Source organism: Pongo abelii, chromosome 2, assembly GCF_028885655.2.
Source record: "Pongo abelii isolate AG06213 chromosome 2, NHGRI_mPonAbe1-v2.0_pri, whole genome shotgun sequence".
Classification (NCBI taxonomy): domain Eukaryota; kingdom Metazoa; phylum Chordata; class Mammalia; order Primates; family Hominidae; genus Pongo; species Pongo abelii.
This window is the reverse complement of record NC_085928.1, coordinates 179,641,368-179,665,292: the sequence shown is the minus strand read 5'-3', so window position 1 is coordinate 179,665,292 and position 23,925 is coordinate 179,641,368. Positions and strand designations below refer to the sequence as shown.

The following is a 23,925-nucleotide window of genomic DNA, read 5'->3' as shown; positions in this document are numbered from 1 at the left end:
AAGAGGGAAATTTAAAAAATGTATTGAAACAAATTAAAATGAAGACACAACATACCAAAACCTATGGGATACAGTGAAAGCAGTACTAAGAGAAAAATTTATAACAATAAGTGCCTACATCAAAAAAGTAGAAAAAATTTAAACAAATAACCTAGCGGTGCATCATAAAGAACTAGAAGAGCAAGAGCAAACCAAACCCAAAATTAGTAGAATAAAGCAAATAATAAAGATCAGAGTGGGAATAAAAATTTTGCAAAAACAAAAACACAAAAGATCAATGAAAGAAAAAGCTGTTTTTTTGAAAAGTTAAACAAGACCATAGGTGGTGGCTTATTCCTATAATCCCAGCACTTTGGGAGGCTGAGATGGGAGGATTGCTTGAGCCCAGGAGTTTGAGACCAGCCTGGGCAACATAGCAAGACCTGTTTCTACTAAGAATAATAAAAAAGAAAATAGCCAGGCAAAGTGGTGTGGACTCGTAGTCTCAGCTACTTGGGAGACTAAGGTGGGAGGATGGTTTGAACCTGGAAGATCAAGCCTGCAGTGAGCTATGATTGCACCACTGCACTCCAGCCTGGGCAACAGAATAAGCCCCTGTTAAACAAACAAACAAACAAACAAACAAGATAAACAAATCTTTAGTCAGACTAACAAAGATAAAAAGAGAGAAGGCCAAAGCAAATAAAATTAGAGATGAAAAAGGAGACATCACAATTCATACTGAGAAATTAAAAGGAACATTAGAGACTACTATGAGAAACTATATGCCAGTAAATTGGAAAACCTAGTAGAAACAGATATACTCCTAGACACATAAAACCTACCAAGATTAAAGTATGAAGAAATCCAAAACCTCAATAGACCAATAACAAGAGATGAGATCAAAGCCATAGTAAACAGTCTCGCAGCAAAGAAAAGCCCAGGACCCACTGGCTTCATCGCTGAATTTTACCAATCATTTAAAGAGGAACTAATAGCAATACTACTGAAACTATTCTGAAAAATAGAGAAAGAGGGAATACTTTCAAACTTATTCTATGAGGCCAGTATTACCTTGATACCAAAACTAGGAACATCAAAAAAAAGAAAACTACAGGCCAATATTCGAACACTGATGCAAAAATCTTCAACAAAATACTACAAACTGAATTTAACAACACATTAGAAAGATCATTCATCATGACCAAGTGGGATTTATCCCAAAAATGCAAAGATGGTTCAATATACACAAATTATTCAACATGATACATCCTATCAAGAGAATGAAGGACAAAAATCATATGATCATTTCAGTTAATGATGAAAAAACATTTGATAAAATCAACATCCCTACATAATAAAAACCCTCAAAAACTGAGGATAGAAGGAACATACCTTAACATAATAAAAACCATATATGACAGAACCATAGCTAGTGTCATACTGAAAGGGGAAAAGCTGAAAACCTTTCTTCTAAGATCTGGAACAACACAAGGATGCCCAGTTTTACCACTGTTATTTAACATGGTACTGGAGGTCTTAGCTAGAGCAGACAGGAGAAAGATATAAAGAAGATATAAAGGGCATCCAAATTGGAAAGGAAGAAATCAAATTATCCTTTTTTTGCAGATAATATGAGCTTACACTTGGAAAAACCTAAAGACTCCACGAGGAAACTATTAGAATGGATAAATTAATTGAGTAAATTTGCAAGATACAAAATCAACATACAAAAATTCGTAGCATTTTCATACACCAAAAGCAAATACTGCAAAAGAAATTAAGAAATTAATCCCATGTATAGCTATAAACAAAATACCTAGGAATAACTTTATCTAAAGAAGAGAAAGACCTCTGCAATGAAAACTGTAAAACACTGATGCAAGAAATTGAAGAGGGACACGAAAGCATGGAAAGATATTCCATGTTCACGTATTGGCAGAATCCGTATTGTTAAAATGTCCATACTGCCCAAAGCAATCTACAGATTCAACGTAAACTCCGTCAAAATACCGATGATGTTCTTCACAGAAATAGAAAAAACAATTCTGAAATTTATATGGAACCACAAAAGACCCAGAATAGCCAAAGCTATCCTAAGCAAAAAGAATGAAACCAGAGGAATCATAATACCTGACTTCAAATCATACTACAAAGCTGTAGTATCCAAAACAGCATGATACTGGTATAAAAACAGACATATAGGCTAGCGGAACAAAATAAAGAACTCAGAAATAAATCTTTACTACTACAGTGAACTAATTTTCAATAAAGGTGCCAAGAACATACATTGGGGAAATGATAGTCTCTTCAATAAATGGTGCTAAGAAAAAACTAGACCCCATCTCTTGCCATATATAAAAATTAAATCGAAATGGATGAAATACTTAAATCTCAAACTATAAAACTACTAATAGAAAACATTGGGGGAAAATCCCCAGGATATTGGTCTGGGCAAAGATTTCTTGAGCAATAGCCTATAAGCACAGGTAACCAAAACAAAAATGGACAAATGGGATGACATCAAGTTAAAAACTTTCTGCATAACAAAGGAAACAATCAACAAAGTGAAGAGACAACCCACACAATGGGAGAAAATATTTGCAAACTATTTATCTGACAAGGGATTAATAACTAGACTATAGAAAGAGCTCAAACAACTCAATAGGAAAAAAATCTAATAATCCAATCAAAATGGACTAAAGATTGGAATAGACATTTCTCAAAAGAAGACATATGGCAAACAGATATATGAAAATGTGCTCAATATCACTGATCATCAGAGAAATGCAAATCAAAGCTACAATGAGATATAATCTCAACCAAGTTAAAATGATTTTTCTTTAAAAGATGGGGCAATAATGAATGCTGGGTAGGATGAGGAGAAAAGGGAATGTTTATACACTGTTGGTGGGAATGCACATTTGTACAGCCACTATAGAGAATAGTATGGAGGTTCCCCCAAAAACTTAAAATAGAACAACCATATGATCCAGCAATCTCACTACTAGGCATAAACCCCAAAGAAAGAAAATCAGTATATCAAAGAGACATCTGCACTCCTGTGTTTATTGCAGCACTATTCACAATAGCCAATATTTAGAAGCAACCCAAGTGTCCATCAACAGACAAATGGATAAGCAAAATGTGGTACACAATGGAGTACTATTCAGATATAAAAGGAATGAAATTCTGTTATTTGCAACAACATAGATGGAACTGGAGGACATTACGTTAAATGAAATAAGCCAGGCGCAGTAAGACAACCATCACATGTTCTCACTCATTTGTGGGAGCCAAAAATTAAAACAATTGAACTCATGGACATAGAAAGTAAAATGAATGTTACCAGGGATTGGAAAGCACAATGGGGAGGGAGGAATGGTGATGGTTAATGAGTACAAAAATATAATTAGATAGAATGAATGGGATCTAATATTTGATAGCACAACAGGATGGTTTTAATCAACAATATTTTATTGTTTAAAAATATCTAAGAGTATAATTGGAATGTTTATAACACAAAGAAATGATAAATGCTTGAGGTGATGAATATTCCATTTACCTTGATGTGGTTATTATACACTATATTCCTTTATCAATATCTTATGTACCCCATAAATAATACACCTGCTATGTACTCATAAAAATTAAAAATGAAACAAACAAGTAAATAACAATAACAACACACCTGGGGGAATATCCAGTGTCTTTGGATATGGCAATTTCTTATGTTTGTCAATATCTATTCACCCCAGTTAATCAGTATATAAACATGTTTATATATAGCAGTGTGGATTGTTTAATATACTTAAATTTTTTAGAGCAGTTTTGTGTTTATAGTAAAATTCAGAGAAAGGGGCAGAGATTTCCCACATACTCTCTGTCCCCACGCAAGTATAGCCTCTCCCATTATGAACATTCTTCACCAAAGTAGTACATTCGTTAAAACTGATGAACTTACATTGACACATCATTATCACCCAAAGTCCATAGTTTACATTGGAATTCTCTCTTGGTGTTGTACATTTTACAGGTTTGGACAAATATATAATGACATGTACCCACCAGTTATAATATCACACAGAGTAGTGTTACTACCCTAAAGATTCTCTGTGCTCTGTCAATCCATCCCTTCCTCCCTCCCTAATCCCTGACAATCACTGATTTTTTTCCTGTCTCTATAGTTTTGATTTTTCCTAAATGTTGTATAGTTGGAATCATATGTGTGTACCCTTTTCAAATTGGCTTCTATCACTGAATGATATCCATTTAACTTTTCTCCATTTTTTTCATGGCTTGATAGCTCATTTCTTTTTAGCACCAAATAATGCTCCATTATCTGGATGCACTGCAATTTACTTATGTATTTACTTACTGAAAGGTAAATATGTAAGTTGCTTGGTTGGTTGGTTGCTTTTAAGTTTTGGCAATTAGGAGTAAAGCTGCTATAATCACCCATGTGCAGGTTTTTGTGTGGCTATGTATTTTCAGTTCCTTTGGAAAAATACCAAGAAGGGTGATTGCTGGATAATATGGTAAGAGTATGTTTAGTTCTGCAAGAAACTGTCAAACTGTGTTCCAATGTAGCTGTACCATTTTGTATTTCCACCAGCAATGAATAAGAGTTTCTATTCCTGTACATCCTCAACAGCATTTGCTGTTGTCAGTGTCTAGATTTTGGCCATTCTAATAGGTATATAGTGGTATCTCATTGTTGCTTTTATTTGGATTTCCCTAATGACATGTGATGTAGAGTATCTTTCCATATGCTTATTTGACATCTATAGATCTCCTTTGACGAGGTGTCTATTAAGGTCTTTGACCCATTTTTAATTGTGTTGTTTTCTTTTTTTTTTTTTTTTTGATGCTAAACTTTAGTGTTTTATTCACATTTTAAACCTTTTTTTTCCAAAAAACTCAGGATATTTGAGTTTTTTAAACAAGCAGGAAGATACGCATTTTAATATATATACTCTTAGAAGAGAAAAAGTCATTTTGAGGAGATATATCCATTCTGGAGGAGGAGAATTAGAGGAGCTCCCACAAAATATATATATTATATTTACACATGATATATATACACACACATATATCACTTATTGGCATAATTGCATGTGCACATACCTTCTAAGTTTGATTATAACTAGTTGCCTGTACCTCCTGGATTTATAACTAACAGAGGACTGTAATGTTTAACACTGACATTGTGTTATCATCTATTTCACAAAATGCAAAATAAATGATGGCATAGACTTTTGTGCACAGTTGAATTTTCGTAAGAATGTATATACCATCGCACATATATATCAATGATTTATTCTAGGTAGTACAATTCTTCCAGTGACTGGTGCATAGCTGTATAATTGTATGTTTGTATAATGATGATGACAATTTGTGTCATTTTAAAGAAATTTGAGTAGTATTTTATAACATTTGAATATATGATTAAATTACTCATCAAATTAATTTTAGTGTTTAATTTATTTAACATATTTATTTATTAAAAATGTTTAATTTTTTTTTGCCCAACAATTATATCAATTGCTTTTTCCTTGGGCCTTTAAAGAGTAGACATGTTTCTCCATTTGTTGTCAATGGATTAATCGGATCATTTGGCCATCTGAAATTAATTTCAATCACTGCATTATCTATTCTTCATTCTGGTTTAGTAGCTACATGCGAAAACATGGATCATCAAAATTAACCTGAGTATATCAGCATCTGTTCACTAGTGCATAATTTATAATAGCAAAGTATCATGAATATCCTCCATGTCCACAATATGACATTTCTTAAATAAATAAGGAAATAGCTAAACAATGAATTTTATGACTCTGAAGAACTTTTATAAAAAGCGAAATGATCACAAATTTGTATAACATAACCTCATTCTTCAAAGTCTTGTATTCAAAGAAAAATTTCTAGATGGATCAGGTAGGAGAGAAAGAAAAGAGATGAGCAGATTTTATGGTGTATCCATTATTTATTTTATTAAGGATAAATATTTGTATTTTAAAATAATGCTTATTTTTCTAATCTTAAGTAACTATATGGTCACAGCAAAAATGTTTGGAAATACAAAGGTATATTAAAAAGAAAGTAACCATCCTCATAATAACAGCAACTAGCGCTAATTGTGTTGTTTTCTTATTGTTGAGTTTTAAGAGTTCTTTGTATATTTTGGATAACAGTCCTTTATCAGATAGATCTTTTGCAAATATTTTCTTCCAGTCTGTGGTTTGTCTTTACATTCTCTTGACAGTGTTTTTCCCAGAGCAGAACATTTTAATTTTAATGAAGTCCAGTTTATCAATCCTTTCTTTCATGGCTTATTCCTTTGGTGTTCTATCTGAAAAAGTCATCGCCAAACCCAAAGTCATCTATATTTGCTCGTATGTTATTTTTTAGGAGTTGTTTTTTAATTAGCTATGGAGTCTTAAGGATTATGTGCTATCTTTTAGTTTATATTAAACAGTAGAGTCCAACAGTCTTCTGTTTGTTATTTAATTAATTAATTAATTTATTTTTTGAGACAGAGTCTCACCCAGTTGCTCAGGCTGGAGTGCAGTGGCACAATCACGGCTCATTGTAGCCTCAAACTCCTGGGCCCAAGTGATCCTCCCACCTCAGCCTCCTGAGTAGCTGGGACCACATGTGCACAGCAACATGCCTGGTCAACATTTAAAAAATTTTTTTAGAGACAGGATCTCACCATGTTGACCAGATTGGTCTCAAACTCCTGGGCTCAAGCAATCCTCCCACCTCAGCCTCCCCAAGTGCTGAGATAACAGGTGTGAGTCACTGTGCCTGGCCTGTTTGTTTTAAAAAAATCACCTGTGATACTGTGAATTATGAATAAGTTATCCTTTTATTCTTTCCCGTTCCTTCTTCTTTTGAAATTCTTCATACTGGGGGTTTGTGATCAACCCCAGCTTTTCATATGACCCATTGGGCATGCCTCTTTGTTCCCTGTGTTAAGAGAATGTTTTGCTGCAAGTGAAAGATCAGGTGGCAGGGATGTGGCTTCTATGTGTCAGAACATGGTAGCTGGTTCAGTGATTTATCTGATGGGAAATTTTCTCTGGGAGAGAAGGCTTGGTGATGTCCTCTAATTCATCTAACTCTGCTTTATCGAACACAGCTAAACCAGAGTTGAAAACAAGTGGAAGACAACGTGGTAAACTACAGGCAAAAAGACAGAGCTCTTGAGTATTCCTGACCAAGTAAAGGCCTGTCAAGGAAGAATATGTGTTGACAGTATTTCTTAGGACATGCTTCAAGGACCACATTAAAACATTTCCGCAGGGTATAGGCTTCAATCAGCAGAAGATGTTCTTGTATCCCAAGTACCACAGGGTCGAGTTTTCCAATGACCCCAGCACAGCAGCCAACACAAGGGCTGCTGGAGTAATTAAAAAGATTTCATTAAGTGTCAGCAAAAGCTTGTGGCCAACTGTAGACAAATTTTATGCATTATTATATTCAAGTCTCTCTAAAAACATTCAGCCTAATCGAATTGAATTAAATATTAAGGCAGGAAAACACTTACTTAAAAGAAAGATTTGTTCTTCTGCTTTATGTGACAATATTTTAAGAAATCCTTCTGCTTTATTCAATTTGTAAAATATATAAATTGTTAGAATAAATTCTTCTCAAGGTCGCTTTTCAAACAGATGCATATACTCCCTTTCAGAAGTTTTATTGACTTTGGATTCATATTCACCTAACATTAATTGAGTATCTACTGTATTAGGCATTAAATTCTAACAAACTACAAATAGCTATTGTCCCAATTTTATAGTTGAACAAAAGGGGACTCAAAAATGTTAAATAATTTATCTGAAAATCACACAGTAAATGGGAGTAAACTCCAGTTGAATCATGCAAGTTAATTATATTGCCTTTAAAAATAATTTTTATTATATACATATATACACACACGTATATATATTTAAAAGCAGTTGGTATTATGTCAGATGTGTATTGTGTTCATCTCATTAGTGAAGCCTCATTCTATTGATGTGAAAGTATTTATGCTAATCACACTTATTAGGAATTTGTTGATAGAATAATAAAATTATTTTCCTAGCTCAGTTAGCTCACTATATATTTTTTCCCATTGACTTTACCAGTGAGAAGAAGATGGAAACCGTTTGAATGTGGAACATTGTCCCAAAGGCAGCCAGGTGAGATATTTGACCATTAGTTTATAGTACTTTTGAGAGATTATGGCTTTTATTTTCCCTTCAAAACTTGTGAGCTTCTGGGGAGAAGCATGAGAAGTAGAAACAGGTATAATTGCAGCAGTATGGAAGGGCTACAATTTGAGAGACAATAGCTTATTAAAATTTTAATGGAAAAATATTCAATGCTCATGGATAGGAAAAATCAATATTGTGAAAATGGCCATACTGCCCAAAGTAATTTATAGATTCAATGCTATTCCCATTAAACTACCACTGACATTCTTCACAGAATTAGAAAAAAACTATTTTAAAATTCATATAGAACCAAAAAAGAGCCTGTATAGCAAAGACAATTCTAAGCAAAAAGAACAAAGCTGGAGACATCACGCTACCCAACTTCAAACTGTACTACATGGCTACAGTAAACAAAATAACATGGTACTGGTACAAAAATAGACACATAGACCAAAGGAACAGAATAGAGTACTCAGAAATAAGACTGCTCATCTACAACCATATGATCTTCGACAAACCTGACAAAAAACAAGCAATGGGGAAAGGATTCCCTATTTAATAAATGGTGCTGGGAGAACTGGCCAGCCATATGCAGAAAATTGAAACTGGACTCCGCTCTTATACCTGATACAAAAATTAACTCAAGATGGATTAAAGACTTAAGTTGAAAACCCAAAACTATGAAAACCCTGGAAGAAAATCTAGGCAATATCATTCAGCACATAGGCACGGGCAAAGATTTCATGACAAAAACATCAAAAGCAATTGCAACAAAAGTAAAAATTGACAAATGGGATCTAATTAAACTAAAGAGCTTCTGCACAGCAGAAGAAATTATTATTAGAGCAAATAGACAACCTGCAGAATGGGAGAAAATTTTTGCAACCTATCCATCTGACAAAATTCTTTTTTTTTTTGACAAAGTTCTAATACCCAGAATCTACAAGCAACTTAAACAAATTTATAAGGAAAAAACCCAAACAACCCCATTAAAAAGTGGGCAAAGGACATGAACAGATACTTCTCAAAAGAAGACATTTATGTGACTAACAAACATATAAAAGAATCTCAACATCACTGGTCATTAGAAGTGCAAACCAAAATCACAATGAGATACCATCTCACGCCAGTCAGAATGGCGATTATTAAAAAGTTAAGAAACAACAGATCTGGCAAGGCTGTGGAGAAATAGGAAAACTTTTACACTGTTGGTGGGAATGTAAATTAATTCAACCATTGTAGAAGACAGTGTGGTGATACCTCAAAGACCTAGAACCAGAAATATCATTTGACCCAGCAATCCCATTATGGGGTATATACCCAAAAGAATATAAATCATTCTATTATAAAGATACATGCACATGTATGTTCACTGCAGCACTATTCACAATAGCAAAGACATGGAATCAACCCAAATGCCCATCAATGATAGACTGCATAAAGAAAATGTGGTACATATACACTGTGGAATACTGTGCAGCCATAAAAAGGAACGAGATTGTGCTCGCTTCTGCAGCACATATACTAAAATTGGAATGACACATAGAAGATTAGCATGGCCCCTGTGCAAGGATGACATGCAAATTCGAGAAGCGTTCCATATTTTTCTCAAGTATCTAGAACTAGAATTACCATTTGACCCAGCCATCCCATTACTGGGCATATACCCAAAGGATTATAAATCATGCTACTATAAAGACACATGCACACGTTTGTTTATTGCGGCACTATTCACAATAGCAAAGACCTGGAACCAACCCAAATGTCCATCAATGATAGACTGGATTAAGAAAATGTGGCACATATACACCATGGAATACTATGCAGCCACAAAAAGGATGAGTTCACGTCCTTTGTAGGGACATGGATGAAGCTGGAAACCATCATTCTCAGCAAAGTATCACAAGGACAGAAAACCAAACACTGCATGTTCTCACTCATAGGTGGGAATCGAACAATGAGATTACTTGGACACAAGGTGGGGAACATCAGACACCAGGGCCTGTTGTGAGGTGGGGGGCTGGGGGAGGGAGAGCATTAGGAGAAATACCTAATGTAAATGATGAGTTGATGGGTGCAGCAAACCAACATAGCACATATATACTTATGTATCAAACCTGCACATTGTGCACATGTACTCTAGAACTTAAAGTGTAATTACAAAAAAAAAGGAACGAAAAGAACGAGATCATGTCCTTTGCAGGGACATCATTGGAGCTGGAAGTCATTATCATTGGCAAACTAACACAGGAACAGAGAACCAAACGCTGCATGTTCTTACTTATATGTGAGAGCTGAACAATGTGAACACACAGACACAGGGAGGGTAACAACACACACTGGAGCCTGTGGGAGGCAGGGTGGAGGGAGGAACAGCATTAAGGAAAATAGCTAGTGCATGCTGGGCTTAATGCCTAGGTAATGAGTTGATAGGTGCAGCAAATCACTATGGCATACATCTACCTATGTAACAAACACCTGCACATCTTGCACATGTACCCCAGAACTTAAAATAAAAAATAAAAAATTTTTTGTTTTTTCTCAGAGATGCTTTGTGTTTATTTGATGGTCTTGCCTTGTTATTTCTGTCTTGAGAAGTCACTGAACTAAAGGACAGTGAGAAGAGACTAGTCCATTCCTCACCTCAAGCCATTCTCCAGCTAATATTCTTGAATAGACAAGTAACTTTCTTAAAAATTATCTTAAAAGTAAGTCTCTGGTAGCCTATTCATTTCAGCATCAGGCAGTTCTTTAAAAAAATTGAACAATGTCTAAAATAGCTTCTAACACACAGTAGACACTTGATAAATACTTGGTAGATGAAATAATAAAACATAAATCCATTAATTTAATTTAATTTAATTGATTTTTTATTATACTTTAAGTTCTAGTGTACATGTGCACAATGTGCAGGTTTGTTACATATGTACCCATGTGCCATGTTGATGTGCTGTACCCGTTAACTCATCATTTACATTAGGCATATCTCCTAATGCTATCCCTCCCCCATCCCCCCACCCCACGACAGGCCCCAGTGTGTGATGTTCCCCGCCCTGTGTCCAAGTGTTCTTATTGTTCATTTCCCATCTATGAGTGACAACAGGCAGTGTTTGGTTTTCTGTCCTTGCAATAGTTTGCTCAGAATGATGGTTTCCAGCTTCATCCATGTCCCTGCAAAGGACATGAACTCATCCTTTTTTATGGCTGCATAGTATTCCATGGAGTATATGTGCCACATTTTCTTAATCCAGTCTATCATTGATGGACATTTGGGTTGGTTCCAAGTCTTTGCTATTGTGAATAGTGCCGCAATAAACATGCATGTCCATGTCTTTATAGCAGCATGATTTATAATCCTTTGGGTATATACCCAGTAATGGGATGGCTGGGTCAAATGGTATTTCTAGTTCTATATCCTTAAAGAATTGCCATACTGTCATCCACAATGGTTGAACTAGTTTACACTCCCATCAACAGTGTAAAAGCATTCCTATTTCTCCACATCCTCTCCAGCACCTGTTGTTTCCTGACTTTTTAATGATCACCATTCTAACTGGTGTGAGATGGTATCTCATTGTGGTTTTGATTTGCATTTCTCTGATGGCCAGTGATGATGAGCATTTTTTCATGTGTCTGTTGGCTACATAAATGTCTTCTTTTGAAAAGTGTCTGTTCATATCCTTTGCCCACTTTTTGATGGGGTTGTTTGTTTTTTTCTTGTAAATTTGTTTAAGTTCTTTGTAGATTCTGGATATTAGCCCTTTGTCAGGTGAGTAGATTGCAAAATTTTTCTCCCATTCTGTAGGTTGCCTGTTCACTCTGATGGTAGTTTCTTTTGCTGTGCAGAAGCTCTTTAGTTTAATTAGATCCCATTTGTCAATTTTGGCTTTTGTTGCCATTGCTTTTGGTGTTTTAGACGTGAAGTCCTTGCTCATGCCTATGTCCTGAATGGTATTGCCTAGGTTTTCTTCTAGGGTTTTTATGGTTTTAGGTCTACAATTTAAGTCTTCAATCCATCTTGAATTAATTTTTGTATAAGGTGTAAGGAAGAGATCCGGTTTCAGCTTTCTATATATGGCTAGCCAGTTTTCCCAGCATCATTTATTAAATAGGGAATCCTTTCCCCATTTCTTCTTTTTGTCAGGTTTGTCAAAGATCAGATGGTTGTAGATGTGTGGTATCATTTCTGAGGCCTCTGTTCTGTTCCATTGGTTTATATCTCTGTTTTGGTACCAGTACCATGCTGTTTTGGTTACTGTAGCCTTGCAGTATAGTTTGAAGTTGGGTAGCATGATGCCTCCAGCTTTGTTCTTTTGGCTTAGGATTAACTTGGTAATGCAGGCTCTTTTTTGGTTCCATATGAACTTTAAAGTAGTTTTTTCCAATTCTGTGAAGAATGTCATTGGTAGCTTGGTGGGGATGGCATTAAATCTATAAATTACCTTGGGCAGTATGGCCATTTTCATGATATTGATTCTTCCTATCCAAGAGCATGGAATGTTCTTCCATTTGTTTGTGTCCTCTTTTATTTCATTGAGCAGTGGTTTGTAGTTCTCCTTGAAGTGGTCCTTCACATCCCTTGTAAGTTGGATTCCTAGGTATTTTATTCTCTTTGAAGCAATTGTGAATGGGAATTCACTCATGATTTGGCTCTCTGTTTTGTCTGTTATTGGTGTATAAGGATGCTTCTGATTTTTGCACATTGATTTTGTATCCTGAGACTTTGCTGAAGTTGCTTATTAGCTTAAGGAGATCTTGGGCTGAGGCGATGGGGTTTTTCTAAATATAGAATCATGTCATCTGCAAACAGGGACAATTTGAGTTCCTCTTTTCCTAATTGAATACCCTTTATTTCTTTCTCCTGCGTGATTGCCCTGGCCAGAACTTCCAACACTATGTTGAATAGAAGTGGTGAGAGAGGGCATCCCTGTCTTGTACCAGTTTTCAAAGAGAATGTTTCCAGTTTTTGTCCATTCAGTATGGTATTGGCTGTGGATTTGTCATAAATAGCTCTTATTATTTTGCGATACGTCCCATCAATACCTAATTTATTGAGTGTTTTTAGCATGAAGGGCTGTCGAATTTTGTCAAAGGCCTTTTCTGCATCTATTGAGATAACCTTGTGGTTTTTGTCTTAGGTTCTGTTTATATGCTGGATTATGTTTATTGATCGGGGAAAGCCTGTCTCTCTCTGATTCAAAATCCAGAAGCCCTAAAATGAAAGACTGACAAGTTCAACAACATATATGAAAGTTTCTTCCATAGCAAAACAACATAAGTCAAAAGACAGTGACAAACTGGGAAAAATATTTGCCATATCACAGGAAAATGATTAAACCCCTTGAGAGCCTCTAGAAACTATGAGAAGCCCAACAACCCAATAGAAGAATAGCAAAGAACACGAACAGACAGTTCACAGAAAAATGAATAAAAATCCCCCCTTTAAGTTGCTTAACCTCACTCACAAAAGGAAAATCACAAATAAAAACCCTACCAGGTATCTTGAGGAAGGGAGAGCAAAATGGTGTCATCTTGATATAGGGGAATTTGACAACGTCTAGCACATTTCTTTGACCCAGGGGAAAAAAAAGGCTATGCAAACTATTCATTACAGCACTATTTGTAATAGCAAAGAGAATATAGGAAAAATTCAAAATGGCTAAGATTTAGAAAATATTTGAATAAATATGGTGTTATCTTACGGTATACAGTATATAAATATGGTTGAATAAATATAGTATATTTTAATAAAGAACTAAACTACTGTAAAAAATGAAGATGATATATACTGCTAAAAAATGGACTCCAGGTATACTATTAAGTGCAAAAAACAATATGGAGTAAGGTATATATTATATGCCACTGTTGTTTAGTGGGGAAATGTGCATGTATGTGTGTGTGTGTGTGTATTTTTGCTTTGCTTTTATTTTTAATAAGCCAAACAACAATGGAAGCTGTGGTAGGCAGAATTTTAGGACGACTCCCAATATTCTGTCCACCAACTATATATATGCCTTGTATCATCCCCTTCTCCTTGAGTTTACATGGGACCAGTCAATATGATGCTCTTCATCGGTCTAGAGGAAAGAAAACAGCCATGTTGTTAACTGCCCGTGAAGGGGACCATGTGGCTAGAGGCTGAGGATGGCATCTCGGACCTAAGAGTAACTCCAAGTCAACAGCCAGCAAGGAAACAAGGACCTCAATCCTACAGCTATAGGGAACTGGATAGCTTGGAAGAAGACCCTGAGCTCTAGAGAGACTGCAGTCCTGGCTGATACCTTGATTTTGGCTTTGCGAGGACTTGAACGGAAAACCTATGAACATCCTTCTCAGACTTCTGACCTTCAGCAACTATGAGATAATAAATATGCTTTAAGCCACTAAGTTTGTTACAATTTGTTATGCAGCAATAGAAACTAACACAGAGGCATAAACTGAAAACTTCAGAAAACTTGATGGAAAATGTGGAGGGGCCGGGGACTGAAATTTCTCTGTATATCTTTTTATATAGATTTGAATTTTAAATCATGTAAATATATTATCTACTTAAAATTAAATGAAAAAGAAAATGAAAACAACAACAAACAAACCCTACTGGGCATTGAAAAGTTTCTGAGGGCAGCTAAGGGCTGCGGATATACACCAGTCTGCTCCCTCCTCCTAAGTCCCCTCAACTCTGCAGAATCTCTTACACATAATAACACAGCACATATTCTGCTCACCTTTGTGTGCCACAAGGCAATTCTTCAAGGGCGTACTGACTGCCAAATGGAGGTGAAGTGAGTGAGGAGGTGAGATCTCAGCATCCTTTTGAGGAACATATAAGGATAGAAATTGCATCAAAGTTCTGCTTCCGTCCTCTGGAATGACTCCACCTCGCTCACCTGCAAATGAAGTCACTGTCAGTGAGCCACATTCTTACACCTTCAGAAATGTGTTCTGTGTGTTCTGTCTAGTTTCATTAAAGACCCACTTTTGAAATAGCTCGGTAACATTTATTCAGCCAATACCAATTGTGAATACAGGCAATGAGGAAGAAGACACTGGAGAAGACAATGTGATCAAACAAAGTCCAAAAGAAAAACGCACAGGAGGAAAACTATACAAACAAGAACAGTACCTCTGTCAGAGGCCTGTGAGAATGTGTCAGAATAGGTAAAGATAGAGACAAATTTGGAGACTGAAATGAGTTTATATATCAAGACCCTTGGCTGAAAGTACAGATACATAAAGAGAATTTGTTGGAACACGTAATTGAAGTCTCATGGGGTGACAGCTTTAAGACAGGTGGATCTGGAAGCAGTAGGATGCCATCAGGGCCTGATCTGCTTTCCTCTGGCTTTTTCTTAGAAAGGCTCTTCCCTTCTGGAACAATATGGGGGCTTATAGCACCAGACTTATTTCTTTACAGATTAGCAATCTCCAAAACAAATAAGCAAAAGTTTTCTCCCTTAATAGTTTTGACAAGGGTTTTATTGGTCTGACTTGATTCACATACCCATGGCTGGCCATTTCTCCAAGGGAAAGAGAGGTGTGATGGATCTGGATAAGTAAAGGTAATAGACTACATACTTGATCAACAGAAAAAGAAGGAGGTTAACAATCCCTCCTCAGAGTATGAGGAGAAATTAGGAGGAAGGGACATTAGGAAGCGAAGAGAGAAAACATTTGGCATCAATGCAGTGGAAGTCTACAGAGATTAGTGAAATGATTACTTAGCCATCCTCAGGGTCCAATTAAAGTTAGATAGCATGGATTTTTCATTAAGCCATTAAACCCAGTTTTCAGGTTTTCTTTCAGTAGACCTAGGAGGGGAGAAAGGATGCTTTACTATAGCTTTCCCAGGGCTGGGGATTGGACTAAGGGTTGGGAGGGGAGAAACCAGGTGATAGCAAAGTTGTGGTGAAGATTCAGTCCAGGCAAAGGCATGATGCAAGGGAACATAGATGGTGGCTGGTGGACTAAGAATGGGGATGGGTTAAAGGACTGAAGGTCCTAAGGCAGATGAAAAGCAATTTTAGAAGGAGGGGTGGAATGTAGATGGTGTAGGACAGATTTTCTGGAGGTACAAGATATGTGGGTGGAATAGAGACAGAAGGTGAAGATGGAGCCATAGTTAGCTAGTAGGATACTGCTGTAGATAGGGTTCTGGGGAGGGGGTACTGAGATGGAGTCCCAAAGGCTTATTAAGGAGTAACACCAGTGAAAGGAAAAGAGGAGGAAGAAGGATTGCACAGGAAGAGCCAACAGACCATGAGGCATATCTGACAAACTCTTTGCCTTTCCAGTTAGCAGCTCCAGGGCAATGAAAGCCAACTAGAGGAGTCTTGCACTGGGTGGAAATGGCTGGGCCCTAGAACCACCATCTTGCTTAATCATTGGCTTGATGCTACGTGAAAAGTTTATATTCTTTGCTGAGGCAATCTCTGAAGGAGCTGGCAGCTACAGGCTGTCAGATAACTGCTCAGGAATTTGGGATTAAATCCATCATGTTGTACACTCCCCTGTTACTGGCAGGGTTGGGCATATGGTCCAATCAGACATAGTTGGAAGAGAGTCCCCCTGACCCCTTACCACTCAGGGACAATAGCAAAGAAGAACGTGGAGCAAGTTGCTTCTCGCAGCCGCCCTCAATTCTTGAGGGGAACCAGCTCTAGGATTAAGTTTACAGAGCAGGGAGACAGAAACAACCTTGATCCTTGAATTGTTGATGGCCTTGTGGAGCTGCTCAGTCATGCAGCCACGAATTCTGATTTATCCTTAACAATTCCTGTTATGTAAACTAAATGTCCTTATCAGTGAAGTTAGCCTAAGTTGGGAGTTTAGATTCTTGTAGCCAAAAGCATCCTGATTGATACAGAGGTATTAAAGAGTTCTCAGAGTAATTAACCTGGGTAGAGCCCTGGGGGTGATGGCAGAGAAAAAGATGGAGGGGTAGGTTTTGGTTAGCATCATGGAGTAATACGGCAAACTTTCCTTGAAGTTGGTAGGGAATCATGATCTTGGTAAGGGGCAGTACAAAAAGAGGGCAAGAAATTTTAAAAGAGGGGTGCTGTTAGGGATTGGGAAATGATATATAGTGTGATTAAAAGCATGGATTCTAGGCTCAGGATTGTTTTCAGAACTTAATTTGCCTTAAGTTTAAGTTCTAGCTCTACCATTTTATAGTTGTATCACCTTTGGCAAATTAATCTCTCTGGACGATTTCTTTATCTGCAGAAAGGTGGTTGTAAAGATTGAATAGAATAATACTTAATCAGGTACCTAGTACATATTAAAGCTCAATAAATATTACTTTAAAAATTGTATCACATAAATGAAGACTGTTTCTCAACTAAAACCACATCATTAACCAAAACCTCTAAACTCTCTATTTTGTATCCAGAAAAAGTTTAAAAGTTTGGGAAAGAAGAGCTGGAAATGCTGTTGTGTGGTGGAGGAAATGGGTGGGGGAATGAATTTATTATAGTAGTTTGGTTTAAAAACTTTTAAAATCGGTATAGTTTTGAGAGGTACATATGCAGATTTGTTACATGGATATGTTGTGTAATGGTGAAGTCTGAGCTTCTAGTGTGCCATTCACCTGAGTTAGTAAACAGTGTACCCAATAGGCAATTTTTCAAACCTTATCTCCCTGCCACCCTCCCCGCTTTAGAAGTCCCCTGTGTCTATTATTTCTCTCTAAGTCCATGTGTACCCATTCTTTAGCTCTCACTTATAACAGAGAACCTGTGGTATGGTAGTTTGATTTTGCCTCTCCTGTCTGTGGACTGGAAGTTGAGAAACACCGGCTCAGAAGTGGAGGAGGAGCTGATTGCTTCCTTTGCATGTAGGGGAGGGTAGAACTGAAGTGCATGGATGTGAGAGTGTGTGAGGTGCTGCTGGGATGTGGAGGAATGAGGTAACAGTTGCGGGAAGTGGGCTGGAGGGTCTCACAAATGGGAGGTCAAGGGTGGTGTGATAAATGAGGACCTGAGTTTTAGAAGACTTTATAGGCTGACACATCCACAGTTCCAAAGGGCTTGAAATGATAGCTGGGGCCTGGCTCAGGCACTGTTCGAGAACACCCACCCTGATGTTAATGATTAGCAACAGCCTAAAGAAGGGGGTCACATCTCCCACTTACAGAGAATGGATTTTGTTTTCTGTGTTCAGACTGTGCTAATTTTACATGGCTGAAACACTTACTTCCCTGGTGTCTGAAGTAGGCATGACAGTGGAACCAGCCACTGGGGAAGAAAGGCTTGCTCTTCTCTTCTCACGGGACCTGTTGTGAACGTGCTGCCAGGTCACTAGCAGTCTGTATTCATGTTTGCGTCCACTGTTTCAAGTTCCCCAGGGAGATATGAGGAATTCCGGAGACAGTGGTGCTGCCCAGCTGCATGTGTCCAGAGGTCACTCTGCTGCTCTGCTTGGGGTCAGAAAAGTAGGGAAAAGAATCGAGTGGACATGGAGTGCCGGCATGAGAGCTTTTGCCAAGATCAAAATGTTCCCCATCGCTGCGAGCAGATGAGATCTTGGAACCTGGACGCACACAGTCCCAGCTCCAGCAGGGCTTCTGGCAACAACCCCAGTGTCTTCAGCTACAGACGCCACTTCTGTGAATGCCAAGAAAAGCAAACACAGGCCCCAGATCTCCTGTTGCACCAACTGGAAAGAAGCCCACAGCAGAGGAGCTGAGCTGTGAGGACAATCTTCCCGTAGCTCTTAATTTTCCACCATTCTTCCCCCATCTGAATCAAACAAACAAACAACACGCTTGTAATAAAATTTGCAGGTGTGGCTGGTTTATATTCTGGGATTCTTTTCTGATCAAATTCCCGATAGGATCCTGGGATAAAATGGTGAATAAAGCTGTATAATGCAGTATCTCCCAGACTTTTCAGACTAAATAGAAGGGGAGGAAACCCTGGAAAAGCAGAGACTTCATTCCCCCCTTGGGAGCTGGCTCTTTTTAGTGGCCCGGGATGGTGTCACTCAAATCCTCTCCAGACAGCCCTTTGGAAACATATTCCATGTTCTTCTTCTTAGAGATGTGGGTAGGAGTGGGGGTGGAGATGGTTCTGTAAAGCTTGAGGAGCAAGGTCATAAAGTGGCACCTTAAATTCCTGGCCATCCAAGATTGATGACAGGACTGGGAATTTACTTGGGGGACATGCTTTTCTCAGCCTTAGGAGCAGAAAAGTGGAATTACTAATATCAAGAATGATAATTGCTACCAAGGAGAAGAAAACGTTCACAGTTTACCAAATCAAAATGTGAGCCATTAGTAGCGTACAGGTGAGTGGGGAATCTGAGATCTGAGGCATCTGAATTACTAGAAAAGAAAGAATCTGGGGGCTATTGGTGACTCAAATCTTCAGATATTTCCAAGGCTTTAGTTTTCTGATTAAACAAAGTTTAGTATTATTCAGTCAGTTGCCAGTTTTCTGAATTAAGATCAATCAACTAATATGGGCCATATTTAATGTGTGAGGCATTGGGTTGCTTTGGATTATTCCTTAAATTAATCTTCCTTCCTGATCCCTGGATACATTTTCTGCCTCTGTGTCTTCCCTCTTCTAATTCATCCTCCACCCCCTATCACACTGGCCTTTATACTTTATAAAGTATAAAGATACTTTATAATTAGGGAAATTTTCAAACATTAAAAAATTTAGACAGACTATCCCAAAAGGCCACCATATCCGTCACTCAGCAATTATCAACATTTTATGAGTCGTCTTCATTTTTCTCCCTTATTTCAAAACAAATCCCAGATAGCATATCCCAGATAGTGAAAAGGATTTTTCACTCTTGAACATAATTTCTCCTTTGTTACCTCTATTGAAAAAACATGTTTCTCTGTTTTAAATTTTTTATTGTGAAGTATACATACAAGAGGGTGTTTAAAATGCATGGGAATACTTAATATAAAACAAACAAAAACTAAAATAGTCATGAACCTACTTCCCAGGTTAGGAAATAGAATGTTGATCCTTTTTCAAAAAAAAAGACAGAGTTTGACTTGTATTTCCTATATGATGGTAAACTAGCATGGATTCTTGGTTCCTCCCCTAAAGTTTGACCTGTTGGGAACTACAGAAGAGAGAACATTATTGCTGCTGCCGTCGCCCCAGAAACACAGGGCTCTCAATTTGGCCAGATACATCTAGAATAATCAGACTGCCCTTTGGCTCTGTGTTTCGTTATCTCAATATGTGAAAATTCTGATGGAGGCATCTGATTGGTCAAGTCCAGGTTACATGATTATGCCCTGGCTGCTAATGAGTTGGGACAGGGAATCTGCTCCCCTGTTGATTTCTCTCAAGGGAGGAAGGGGCCCTGCCTTTACTCATCTTTTATTTTCCCCTAATATGAAGAGGATTCATGTGCTGAGCACAAAATGACAAAACCCATTTTTCCAAGTATAGTATGTCCAGCGTAGGCCAGTCTTCTGAGCTCTAGGTGGTACGTCCAACATCCTACTTCTCATCTCTACATGGTTGTTTCACATTTAGCCTGTGCAAGTCTGAGCCCATCTTTTTTTTCCCCAAATCCTCCTTCTCGTCTGTTGCTTTACTTGGTGAATGGCACTGCCATCTCCTAGTCTCCCAAATCAGTAGCCTGGACACTATGCTGGAATTCTCCAATATCTTTTCTATTTAGTCTTCACATCCTTTGAATGTATCTCCAGGCTGCTTCCCTTGTCTCCCACTCTTTGCTTAATTCAAGCCCTCATCATCCTTCAGCTATGGTAGCCTTGTCTTTATATTTCTCTAAAAGCAGATTCTGAGATAAAGGTTTGAGTGCAAATAATTTATTTGGGAGGTGAGAACCACAAGGATAGAAGAGCGGGGAAGTGAGACAAGGAAGGGCAAATAGCCAAAAGTTCTGTTGTCAAGATGGCTACCACTGTGGGCCACTGGAGTTTAATCCCAACTGGGACTAACACATGCTCCAGAGTTATACACCAGTCTCTTTGTCACTGATGTAGAAGATGTTGCTGGGACATTCATTCTCTGACACTTCAAGCCTGCAACAGCCAACAAAGTGGGCTCCAGCAGTAGAAGATAGCTCTCAGGTGATGCAATGCAGGTGCTGGCATCTGGAAGACTGGTTATGGCAGTGAAGTCCTATGGGTAAGGCGGTAAGGGTGGGGTAATAGGAACATGGGATTCAGGCCTTCGTTATTCCTTGCATATATTGTACCCTTCCTGATAACCTAATTTTCTATTTTTCAGCCATAGTGATATTTCTAAAACTGAAATTTGATCATGCTATGGCCCCCTGAGCGTACTTTTAAGGCTTTCCATAGCTTCCTATATAAGATTTAATAATTTAGCAAAGTCTACAAAGTCTTTCCTTCATCATTTTTTTCTTGCTTGCTTCTTCAGCCTGAACTCTTACTGCCTCCTCTCTCTCCATCCCCTCACAAATACTATATTCCATTCTTATCCAACCACTTGTAGTTTCCAGAATGTGCCACAATCTGTCATGCTTCTGTATCTCTGCATATGCTCCCTCGTTACTGGAATTCCTCTCCCCATCCTCTGCTGGTTCCCTCCAGTATATGGGGTTGCTGAGCATGTGGGGATCTGAATAGGCTACCTTAGTTCAGTCAGAACAGAGAGAGAGAAGAGCCGAGGTATCTATATGTTTATATCTGTATACCTGTATATGTGGTCTTTGTAAGACTTTATCCTAAAAATATGTCCTATTGTTGATAAAATAATAATAGATTTTGAAAATGACTGAATTAGGCTATCAAAATCCAGGGCCATCAAAGATTTGAATCATATAAAATAACTCCATTCATTCAAATTTCTCACTGCTCACCAAGCAACCTTCTGGTTATAATTTGATTTAAATATTAACTACCTACAAGGCACGTACAGGTGCTGTGGTTTGAGTGTTTCTGTCCCCCTCCCCTCAAATTCATATGTTGAAACCTAACTCCCCAAGGTGATGGTATTAGGAGTTGGGGCCTGTGGGAGGGGATTATGAATGGGATTAGTGCCCTTATAAAAGAGGCTTGAGGGAGCCTGTGTGCCCTCTTCTGCCATGTGAGGACATAGCAAGAAGGCTCTATCTATCAAGCAGATGCTAAATCTGCTAGTGCCTTGATCTTGGTCTTCCTAGCCTCCAGAGCTATGACCAATAAATTTCTATTGTTTATAAACTACCCAGTCTAAGGTATTTTGTTGCAACAGCAGAAATGAACTAAGACCATGGGACATGCCAAAATGATCATTCTTTTGTCACAGTCATATTTCTTATTTAAATGAATAAATGGCATTCTAATTTACATATCAGTCCCCTGTGTGTTTGTTTATCATGAAGTAGTCTTCTTGAGTCTGATAACTCTGATGCACTGTGGAGATCAAATTTTTAAATCTAGGCCGGCATAGTGGCTCATGCTTGTAATCCTAGCACTTTGGAAAACTGGTGGGTGGATTGCTTGAGCCCAGGAGTTCCAGGCCAGCCACATGAAACCCTGTCTCTACAAAAAATACAAAAATTAGCCAGGCATGGTGGCGCATACCTGTAGTCCCACCTACTTAGGGGGCTGAGATGGGAGGATCACTTGAGTCCAGTAGGTCAAGTCTACAGTGAGTCATGTTTATGGCATTGCACTCCAGCCTGGGTGACAAAGTGAGACTCTGTCTCCAGAAAAAGAAAAATTATAGAGCCAAGGATCATTCCTTTCACTTCTGTGATGTCATGAAGGTAATGCCCACCTGTCAGGTAACCATAACCAGACAGTTGGTCTTCTCTGGCAATGCCACCCCATTGTTATCCTTTTTAAGGTACAGTGACCCATACCCAGCTAATTGTTGATGTGTTGATTTCTGAAGCCATGTTCTAAACACACCATCTCATATCTAAACATGATGCCAGCAACTATCAGAGGACATTTTTGTCTGTGTGTGTGTGTGTGTGTGTGTGTATGACTTTTCTGTGAGTGATTACACATGGAATTAAGCCATTGCATCCTCTCACTCAGTTCCCCCTTTGACCTACATATTTTGGAACTGATTGCTGAAGAGGCTGCACTGTTGAAAAGAATTTATCTTTGGATAATATGAAAACTGGGTGATTCACATAGACTGATGCTATGGCCTTATCCAGCAAATCAGCCTAGATAAGATAAGTGAGTCCTCAGTTCAAGAATAAAAAGATTCTAGTTTGTTTCTCAGGAAAATCTTATTTAGGAGAGAATGTTGTAGGGAAAGATTAGCCTTCTATGATTAAATGGTTCCATAGGGATATTACACTAACAAATATCAAAACTTAAACTCACACTATTCAAAAAAGCAAATTAGCTGGATAATTGTTTTAAATTAGTAATACATGGTTCTATTCACTCATTTTCTGTAGACTAAAGAATATCTAAATAAAATGTCACTCCTTAATAAATTTCCAATTGTGTTATTAGTTCTACATATCTACGCTGAGAAGTTTTGTGCTCTCAAATGCATTAAATAAATCCACACCTAAACACAGCTTTGGAAATTATTCTAGACAGATTACCACCACTCCTGATTAGATGTGGAACAAAAAACATATTGATGTGAACATTTGATTTGCAACAACCAATTTGATGTTTGGTATCTTCGCTTATCAAACAAGAAGCTGATTCACAATCTGATTTATGGAGTACAGCTACCTTTCAGAAGAAATAATATTAAGCAGATAAATCTTTAAACAAAAGTTTTATTCAGTATATTGGCTATCTTCAGGCTAGCTTACTTCAAGG

General features: G+C 37.7%; 1 non-coding gene across 1 annotated transcript; it reads left to right on the top strand.

The window, feature by feature from the left end:
- The first annotated feature begins 9,683 nt into the window (after window positions 1-9,683).
- On the top strand, window positions 9,684-9,790 carry LOC112132788 (U6 spliceosomal RNA). Its single transcript, XR_002914510.1, has one exon. It is a non-coding gene; the product is annotated as a U6 spliceosomal RNA (small nuclear RNA).
- The last annotated feature ends 14,135 nt before the right edge of the window (window positions 9,791-23,925 follow it).